This window comes from Saccopteryx leptura, chromosome 5, assembly GCF_036850995.1.
Source record: "Saccopteryx leptura isolate mSacLep1 chromosome 5, mSacLep1_pri_phased_curated, whole genome shotgun sequence".
Classification (NCBI taxonomy): domain Eukaryota; kingdom Metazoa; phylum Chordata; class Mammalia; order Chiroptera; family Emballonuridae; genus Saccopteryx; species Saccopteryx leptura.
Genome location: NC_089507.1, coordinates 132,164,690 through 132,176,037, shown reverse-complemented (window position 1 = coordinate 132,176,037; position 11,348 = coordinate 132,164,690).

Here is an 11,348-nt window from a genome sequence, read left to right as displayed (position 1 = left end):
AAACTGATCCATAAAACAACAAATCTGTTGTTTGGGGATCCTTTTCACAAAGCGGAAGGGTTAGCTGGGCCTGGTCTTAATTAATCATTCTTATTTTTAAAGTGGCTTATTCGGGACAAGTATGCAGACCTGAGGGAGGCATACATCACTGGATGTGTCTAAGACTACAAGAGAAATTTGTAAGAGCACTCTCTAAATTTATAAGAGCTCAAGTTGAGTGTTTTAATTTCTGAACAAAAGGGCCCAGACTCTATCAGTTATGCCCTTCCATCAAAGTAGCCCGCCTTTCTCCCACAGTCTGTTGGCCAGCAGAGCACTCTTGGGTCAAAGAAGAATGTTCCTGGCATGATGTAACACCTGAACCTCCAGGGTTCTGGCGATGGAGACATACACAGTGTTCTGTGAAGGTCCCCTGAGGCTTCTGCCGTTCTAAGACAGAGTCAGCGCCGTGTTTCTTGTCCTGCTTCTAAATTCTCACTCTGCTCTGTTGCTACCATTTACAGAGAGAAGCCCCACTGTTCCCCATAGCTGCTCTCTTCCTCCACAGACAAGGGTTAGTGGTTCTCCCAAGAGTTCCAAGTTACCTCAAAATGGAAGAGGAATCTATAACTCATTTTACCAAAAATATGCAAACAATTCACCTTGTAATAAGATTTCACTGTGAAGTAATTTCTGCTTTTTCTTTGCAGTACCTTTATCTATCTATCTATCTATCTATCTATCTATCTATCTATCTATCTATCATCTCTCTCTCTCTGTCTCTTTAGCTCTATCTCTATCTCTTTGGTTAAATAAAATGAACACAATCAGTTGAATTATGCAGTGACGACTCAAACTGGGAAACACCCCACATTGCTCAGGCTGGACACAGCCAGCGCTACTTCCCCACAGCCTTTCCTCTCCTTCAACATAAAAAATAAAATCAGTTTTGGAAAACAACCTAAACGAGTGCTTTCTGAAAACTTGGGCCAAAGTCTGCCAAGTGAATGTAACAGACATTGCAAAGGCACCTCAATGAGATGAAGCAGGGGTGCGGGGGAGAGGGCCCGTGGCTGGGGACCAACGCAAAGTTCTGTGGACGCCACACAAGACCCGGGAGGGTGGGCGTTGGCCTGCATTCCTCTCCTCAGTGTGTCTGAGGCACCTTCCTGAGGCGCTAAGAGGCACTGCCATCACAATGTTGATATTAATGCAAGTGGACGTGCCACAGGGTGGTCTGGGGGAGCTGTCGCCCTGCATCTCATCAGCCTGGTGGCCTGGCGCTGGGGAGCACCCCCTCCCCGGCCTCCGCAACCCTCCTGCCCGCCGCTTCCAGACTGGGAGGTAGTCGTCCTTACGAAGGGTCTGGTCAGCCACAGCCCACCAAGGACAAGCGCAGCTCTCTGTGGATCGGAAATAATCAGTCCCTACACATCCCCATCAAAAAATACACAATTTAGAAGAAACTTTGAAAAGTGAAAGGAAAATTATGAAAGAGAGTGGCAGACAGTTCTGGTCAGAGGTTACAAACACCGGTAAAAAAGCGAGAGCCTGATAGGAGCGAAAGGGAACAACGGAGTCAGACGAGAAGCAGAAAGCCTCGGCGGCCTGGACAGGACAGACGCGGCCCGGACGGGACGTACAGACGGCACCGCTCTGCGCTCCGCGGAGGCTGCGGCCACCGCCGCCTGGGAGGCAGCCTCACCGCGCCCGCCGCGGACCGCGCAGCTCACACCAAGCACAGGCCTTGAAACTTGAGCACCGGTCACAAATAGTGACATCAAATGTTTCTGAAAGTGGCTTTATGACTTCCAGATGACGGAATCTCTTCCAGACTCAGGGGAATAGAGTCCACTGTGTTTTTATCTGGCAGAAAACACGACCAAATCCTCATTTCAGGGTGAACAATTGATGGGAGAGAAAGCACACTGATCTAAAACGCGTTTTCCTGGCAACGGCAGCATTTATTGGAATTTATTGGGGGATTTCCATGGAATCTTGTATTCTTTCTTTGAACCCTCTTGTTCACTTCTAGAAAAATCACTGCCCAGACTTTTTACAAAATCCCCTCACATCTGTTGCTTCCTTACAGCGAGCAGAGCCTTGCCACTATAAGACTGGGACTTTCACAGGCATTTTGTATTCAAAAGGATCTTTATTTCTTTTTTAATCAATAAGTTATTTCTAAGGAAATCTTGCCCCCTAGCTTTCAAATCTCAAAATAAGATTGACCCCTGTGGAAGACGTGCAGATAAACGGGTGGATATCACCATCTAGTGGATTATTGCGGTACTGCAAACTAAATTTTAAAAAGAACGAAGAGAAAACTGACGCACATGGATTTAGTTTTTCACTATCAATGTATTTCCCATCTCATGACTCTGTAGTAGAGCTACTTTCTATTACATCAACTTTGTGTACCCCCTTCTCTCCATAAAGGAGAAAGAGGACTCAACAGTGCAGTTCATCGTCACTTATTAAGATGACATGATCTATCATTTGTTACAAAATTATAGAGTAGACAATTGCTGTTTTCCCAGTAATTGCCATAGAGGACAGGGGGGCCAGAAAGCACAGAAAGGGCGTCCACGTCTGACATGGGCCCAAATTAGTGAATCCTTCTAGTGACCTACAAGGATCCTACAAGGACAGTTGTGACCTGAGTGATTGACAAGCACGTCTGAAGTGCTACCAAGACGTGCAGGTAGCTGCCAAGAGACATGTGTACTGCCTGCTGTTTATCTGATTCAATCACTTACTAAATGTCATTATTTTCTTTTCCTGAATAAAAATGGGATTCACTCTCAAGCATAAAAGTGCACTGCAGGAGCTGAAAAAAAAATGCAACCGGTTTATAACTGAGATGAGAAGAGACAGTGAGAATGAGTCTCTTAGGGAGAAGCCATTTCCGGATGTCAGAGACCCTCAGCTTCATCCTCATCCACAGTGACTGCCCCTCCCCGTTTTTCCTTCCCCTGAGCTTCAGAAGCAGAGGCACTCACATAACTCTGCTGAAGTTCTAGTCATTTTAATCCTGCTTCCATCTTTCCCCAGCCTAGGCTTGTTTTGGTAGTTCATAAATTTAAAACCATACCAGTGTGAATATACCTAACACTACTGAACTGTACAGTTAAAATGGTAAAATTTATATTCTGTGTTTTTAAAGCACAATTAAAAAAATATCTGCTAGATTCTGGAAACTTTAAAAATATTATGAAAAAATATCTTTAAAAAATATTTTATGTGTGAAGAACAGGAAGTTCTGAGTCTAAGCAACAAAGTGAACTTGCCTTTTTCCATCTCCCCTAACTTACATGCTCTTCAGGTTGGAAATCTCCAGAATAATTAGATCCACCGGCCTTTGACTGCTGGGTGGCAGGGATCACAGAACGAAGCTGTGTGCCTTGTTGATCACCTGTTTCTGGAGCTCTCTGGTGTGTTGGGCAGGGACTGCTTTCCAGAGGAGCCTAAACACCTTTGCCGTGTGGTCCTCTCAGATGTTTTGGAATGTTCTTTTTCTAATCTCTCAGTTGCCTCCTTCTCACCATTTGTCTTGAATCAAATATCATCTCCTCAGAGAGACCTTCTTTGACTCCTTATCCAGCATGGCCCATTCCTCGCCCACCACTCTGCCTCACTCTCCACCACTGTAGTAGGTTTTATTGTCTTCACAGCATTTTATGGTACTTTGCTGTTGCTTTTGTGTTTATCATCAGGATGCCTACACTGGAAGATGCGTTTCAGAAGAGCCGAGTTCCGTCCACCACGGTCCTGCTGCATCCTCACTCCTTTGGTCACTGCCTTGACTTCAGGGATTGCTGGTGGGGAAGCAAAGTTGAAGGGAAGCTGATTTCCCCAAAATGCAAATACACTAACTCTTTGACCCACCAATCCCACTTCTGGGCACTTATTCTACAGATTCAATTGCACAAGTACAATAGAATGTACATAAAAGTAATCTTTGTGATATTGCATTACAATAATAAAAGATTAAAAATAGTCTATGTCCAGCAATAGAAAACAACTGGTATATAGATAGAAGATAGGATTAGTGAAATAGAAGACAAGCAACTTGAGGCACAACAGAGAGAAGAAGAAAGAGACTCAAAAATTTAAAAAAATGAGAAAGCCCTACAGGAATTGTCTGACTCCATCAGAAAGAATGACATAAGAATAATAGGTATATCAGAGGGAGAGGAGAAAGAAAATGGAATGGAGAACATACTCAAACAAATAATAGATGAGAACTTCCCAAGCCTGTGGAAAGAACTAAAGCCTCAAGTTCAAGAAGCAAACAGAACTCCAAGTTTTCTTAACCCCAACAAACCCACTCCAAGGCACATCATAATGAAGATGACACAAACCAATGACAAAGAAAAAATTCTCAAGGCAGCCAGGGAAAAGAAGAATACAACAAATAAAGGAAGGGCTATTAAATTATCATCAGATTTCTCAGCAGAAACTCTACAAGCTAGAAGAGAGTGGACCCCAATATTTAAAGCCCTGAAAGAGAGGAACTTTCAGCCAAGAATACTATACCCATCAAAGCTATCCTTCAAGTACGAAGGAGATATAAAAACATTCACAAATACAGAAAAGATGAGAGAATTTATCATTAGAAAGCCCCCACTCCAGGAAATACTAAAGGGGGTTTTCCAACCAGATACAAAGAACAAAAGAAAACAAAACCACAAGTAACAGCTCCACCAAGAAAACAATAAAACCAAACTTAAACTGTGACAACAAAAGAAAAAAAAGGGGAGAAAAGATGAAGATTAACAGTAGCAAAGGACGATGAAGCGCAGAAATACTCATAAGAAAGGGTACTACAATGAATATGGTAGGTACCCTTTTCATTACTTAATGGTAACCACACTTGAAAAAACCACCACAAAAACACTTGACTTAAAAAAGGTAGCAACAGATGAAAGAAGTATGGAATACAAACAAACAAAAACAAACGATAGAAAAACAAAAGAGAAGAATCAAACAAGATACAAAACTAACAGAAAGCAATTTATAAAATGGCAATAGGGAACCCACAAGTGTCAATAATTACACTAAATGTAAATGGATTAAACTTACCAATAAAAAGACACAGAGTAGCACAATGGATTAAAAAAGAAAATCCAACTGTATGCTGCCTACAAGAAACTCATCTAAGCAACAAGGATAAAAACAAATTCAAAGTGAAAGGCTGGAAAACAATACTCCAAGCAAACAACACCCAAAAAAAAGCAGGTGTAGCAATACTCATATCTGATAATGCTGATTACAAGACAGAAAAAGTACTCAGAGACAAAAATGGTCACTTCATAATGATTAAGGGGACACTGAATCAAGAAGACATAACAATCCTTAATATATATGCACCAAACCAAGGAGCACCAAAATATATAAGACAGCTACTTATTGACCTTAAAACAAAAACTGACAAAAATACAATCATACTTGGAGACCTCAATACACCGCTGACGGTTCTAGATCAGTCATCCATACAGAGAATCAATAAAGATATAGTGGCCTTAAACGAAATACTAGAACACCTGGATATGATAGACATCTACAGGACACTTCATCCCAAAGCGACAGAGTATACATTTTTCTCTAGTGTACATGGAACATTCTCAAGAATTGACCATATGTTGGGCCACAAAGACAATATCAGCCAATTTAGAAAAATTGAAATTGTATCAAGCATATTCTCTGATCATAAAGCCTTGAAACTAGAATTCAACTGCAAAAAAGAGGGGGAAAACCCCACAAAATTGTGGAAACTAAACAACATACTTCTAAAAAATGAATGGGTCAAAGAAGAAATAAGCGCAGAGATCAAAAGATATATACAGACAAATGAAAATGAAAATACGACATAGCAGAATCTCTGGGATGCAGCAAAAGCAGTAATAAGAGGAAAGTTCATATCACTTCAGGCCTATATGAACAAACAAGAGAGAGCCGAAGTAAACCACTTAACTTCACACCTTAAGGAACTAGAAAAAGAAGAACAAAGACAACCCAAAACCAGCCAAAGAAAGGAGATAATAAAAATCAGAGCAGAAATAAACGAAATAGAGAACAGAAAAACTATAGAAAAAATCAATAAAACAAGGAGCTGGTTCTTTGAAAAGATCAACAAAATCGACAAACCCTTGGCAAGACTCACCAAGGAAAAAAGACACAAAACTCAAATAAATAAAATCCAAAATGAAAGAGGAGAGATCACCACAGACATCACAGATATACAAAGAATTATTGTAGAATACTATGAAAAACTATATGCCACCAAATACAACAATCTAGAAGAAATGGATAAATTCCTAGAACAATACAACCTTCCTAAACTGAGTCATGAAGAAGCAGAAAGCCTAAACAGACCAATCAGCAGGGAGGAAATAGAAAAAACTATTAAAAACCTCCCCAAAAATAAAAGTCCAGGCCCAGGCGGTTATACTAGTGAATTCTATCAAACATTCAAAGAAGACTTGGTTCCTATTCTACTCAAAGTCTTCCAAAAAATTGAAGAAGAAGCAATACTTCCAAACACATTTTATGAGGCCAACATAACCCTCATACCAAAACCTGGCAAGGATGGCACAAAAAAAGAAAGCTACAGACCAATATCTCTAATGAATAAAGATGCTAAAATACTAAACAAAATACTGGCAAATCGAATACAACAACATATTAAAAAAATAATACATCATGATCAAGTGGGATTCATCCCAGAATCTCAAGGATGGTTCAACATATGTAAAACGGTTAATGTAATACACCATATCAACAAAACAAAGAACAAAAACCACATGATCTTATCAATAGACGCAGAAAAGGCTTTCGATAAATACAACACAATTTTATGTTTAAGACTCTCAACAAAATGGGTATAGAAGGAAAATATCTCAACATGATAAAGGCCATATATGATAAACCATCAGCTAACATCATATTAAATGGCATAAAACTGAGGACTTTCCACCTTAAATCAGGAACACGACAGGGTTGTCCACTCTCTCTACTCTTATTTAACGTGGTGCTAGAAGTTCTGGCCAGAGCAATCAGACAAGACAAAGAAATAAAAGGCATCCATATCGGAAAAGAAGAAGTAAAGGTATTACTTTTTGCTGATGATATGATCCTATACATCAAAAACCCAAAGGACTCCACAAAAAGATTACTAGAAACAATAAACCAATACAGTAAGGTCGCAGGATACAAAATTAACATACAGAAGTCCATAGCCTTTCTATATGCCAACAATGAAATATTAGAAAACGAACTCAAAAAAATAATCCCCTTCACGATTGTAACAAAAAAAATAAAATACCTAGGAATAAACATAACAAAGAATGTAAAGGACCTATATAAAGAAAACTACAAGGCATTGCTAAGAGAAATAGAAAAAGACACAATGAGATGGAAAAATATTCCTTGTTCTTGGATAGGAAGAGTAAATATAATTAAAATGGCCATATTACCCAAAGTAATATATAAATTTATGCAATTCCCATCAAAATTCCTATGCCATTTTTTAAAGAAATGGAACAAAAAATCATAAGATTTATATGGAAATATAAAAAACCCCGAATAGCCAAAGCAATCCTAAGGAAAAAGAATGAAGCTGGGGGCATTACAATACCTGACTTTAAACTATATTATAGGGCCACAGTGATCAAAACTGCATGGTATTGGCAGAAAAATAGACACTCAGACCAATGGAACAGAATAGAAAGCCCAGAAATAAAACCACATATATATGGTCAAATAATCTTTGATAAAGGGGCCAACAACACAAAATGGAGAAAAGAAAGCCTCTTCAACAAATGGTGTTGGGAAAACTGGAAAGCCACATGCAAAAGAATGAAACTTGACTACAGCCTGTCCCCGTGTACTAAAATTAATTCAAAATGGATCAAAGACCTAAATATAAGATCTGAAACAATAAAGTACATAGAAGAAGACATAGGTACTAAACTCATGGACCTGGGTTTTAAAGAACATTTTATGAACTTGACTCCAATGGCAAGAGAAGTGAAGGCAAAGATAAATGAATGGGACTACATCAGAATAAAAAGTTTTTGCTCAGCAAGAGAAACTGATATCAAAATAAACAGAAAGCCAACTAAATGGGAAATGATATTTTCAAACAACAGCTCAGATAAGGGCCTAATATCCAAAATTTACAAAGAACTCATAAAACTCAACAACAAACAAACAAATAATCCAATAAAAAAAAATGGGAAGAGGACATGAACAGACACTTCTCCCAGGAAGAAATCCAAATGGCCAACAGATATATGAAAAGATGCTCACCTTCATTAGTTATTAGAGAAATGCAAATCAAAACTACAATGATATACCACCTCACACATGTTAGATTAGCTATTATCAACAAGACGGGTAATAGCAAATGTTGGAGAGGCTGTGGAGAAAAAGGAACCCTCATACACTGTTGGAGGGAATGTAAAGTAGTACAACCATTATGGAGGAAAGTATGGTGGTTCCTCAAAAAACTGCAAATAGAACTACCTTATGACCCAGCAATCCCTCTACTGGGTATATACCCCAAAACCTCAGAATCATTGATACGTAAAGACACATGTAGCCCCATGTTCATTGCAGCACTGTTCACAGTGGCCAAGACATGGAAACATCCAAAAAGCCCTTCAATAGAAGACTGGATAAAGAAGATGTGGCACATATACACTATGGAATACTACTCAGCCATAAGAAATGATGACATCAGATCATTTACAGCAAAATGGTGGGATCTTGATAACAGTATACGGAGTGAAATAAGTAAATCAGAAAAAAACAAGAACTACATGATTCCATACATTGGTGGAACATAAAAACGAGACTAAGAGACATGGACAAGAGAGCGGTGGTTACCAGGGGTGGGGGGAGGGAGGACGCAGGAGGGAAGGAGGGAGAGAGTTAGGGGGAGGGGGAGGGGCACAGAGAAAACTAGATAAAAGGTGGCAGAGGACAATCTGACTCTGGGTGAGGGGTATGCAACATAATTTAATGACAAGATAACCTAGACATGTTTTCTTTGAATATATGTATCCTGAATTATTAATGTCATCCCATTAACATTAATAAAAATTTATAAAAAAAAGAAAAAAAAAAGAAAACAACTGGTATATATGTCAGTGGAATACTATACAGCTATTAAAAGGATTGAAAAAGATACCTATGTGCTGCTATGGACAAATCCAAGTACAAAACAGTAATACACAGGGAGCTTCCTTCTGTATTTATATTTGCTTATAAATTTAAAAAAAAAAAAGATAAAAAATGGCTACCGGCAGAGGGAACCTTCTTGATTTCCATATTTTTCATCTAATTTTGAACTTCAAGTAATGTAAATGTATTATTAATGTAATGTAAATAATTAATGTGCTCAGCCAATTATGCTGAAAAAGAGACTGGATTAATGACTGACCATATGAATTTGATAAGGCAAATGACTAGGCATGTTGAGTTCACCGAGGTAGCCCACTGCTAGAAGCACAACCTCACATGGCCTGGGGGAATGAGGACCACTCATTAGTCAGTGTTCTAGAGAGTGTCCTTAATGTAGGACCTTACAATTGTAGAAGTGAGCCCAAGTCCTGTGGATGAGGATGGTCCTTAAAGCCAAGGAGAGGGATGACTGGACAGGCATTTATTGATGGTTTATTTACTCACTCAGGAAATACTTGCTGGGTGTTACTTTGTGCAAGGTCCTGCGTGCGTACAGTAGACCTAAGGAGAATGGGGCAGATGTGGTCTCATCCTCAGAGAGCTTGTAGTCTGAAGCAGACGGGGTCCTAGGATATGTCCTGAGCCAGCACTCCTCAGTCTGGCTTCTAGACTGCCCAGCTCTCCTTTGGGTGAGTGTCTTGGGTACAAAACTTTCATGTGAAGTTGTGAGTCCAGAGCAATGGGACTGCTTTAACCTAGAACAAAGCACTCAAACTCATGGGGGCCAGGATCTCCCACCTCTCACTTGAGTCCTTCAAGGGAAAAAGAAACTTTCAAGTCATTGGAACAGCCAGAAGGAAACAACCTGGTGGCCATGTTGGGGAACTCAAACAAAGCTGTGGTTTTCCTGGGGGCTTCCTAGCAACTTGGAAGCCAGCAGACCCTGTGGCAGCATGAACACCACTGCTGTTGACATTTACAAAGACCCCATAACCCTGCTCCCCATGGTCCTCTACTTTAGGCTAAGGAAGGGCAGCAGCCCCATGGCCTTTCCAGACTTGGAAGTATAGAAATGTAGTTGGTTAAATTTATTACAAACTGATTGAGCTTACAAAATGATAACCTGGAAAATATTTGTGACAAATGAATTTGAACCTTTCAAAAATAAAAGAAATTGATGAGCTTGGGTGGAAACTGATCTTCTATTAAAGATATGTACTTGAGATTTATTTTATCTTAATAAGATGGTAACCTTCCTTGTGACATTGCTTCCGAAATTCATTTATAGAAACAAAACAGACTTGGAAGCAAAGAAGAAAATGAATATAAAAAGGTGACATAGAAAGAGATGGTTCTTTGCATAAAATTGCAGTTATCTTTATTATTCAGATAGAGCAAAATTTTAAAATGTCCCTTTTTGTGCATGTGTGCACACAAGCGGAAGGGACAGACAGGAAGGGAGAGAGATGAGAATCATCAACTTATAGTTGCAGCACTTTAATTGTTCATTGATTGCTTTCTCATATATGCCTTGACCCAGGGTGGGGGGTGCTCCTGCCGAGCCAGTGACCCCTTGTTCAAGACAGTGACCTTGGGTTCAAGCCAGTAACCTTAGGCTTCAAACCAGCGACCTTTGGGCTCAAGCTAGAGACCATGGGGCCATGTAGATGATCCCACGTGTAAGCCAATGAGCCTATATTCAAGCTGGATGAGTCTGCACTCAAGCCGGTGATCTCGGGGTTTCAATTCTGGGTCCTCAGCATCCCAAGCTGACGCTCTATCAACTGTGACACCGCCTGGTCAGGCTAAAACCATCTCTTATATTGAAAGTAATTATTTTAGTAAGTTGCAGCCCAAGGAAATTATCAAAATCAGTAGAAAATATTTTCAATAGTAATTTACCATCTACAATTTTCAGATACTTTAGTTTTTTTATGTTTTTATGAAATCCTACAGGAGACATTACCTTCTCCATTTTTAATGATAAGTCAACAGTTCTATCCCTTGGCTGAGGGCACAGTGCTAAAAAGTGAGGGAGCTAGAACTTGAACTTGATCTTCTGGCACCAAATCTACACATTTCACTACACCACAGAGGTGCCTCAGAATGGTCCCTCTCTGACTGGTGACTCTCCTGCACCTCTCCTCTATCTTACTCACTAGAAAGGTTACCACATATAC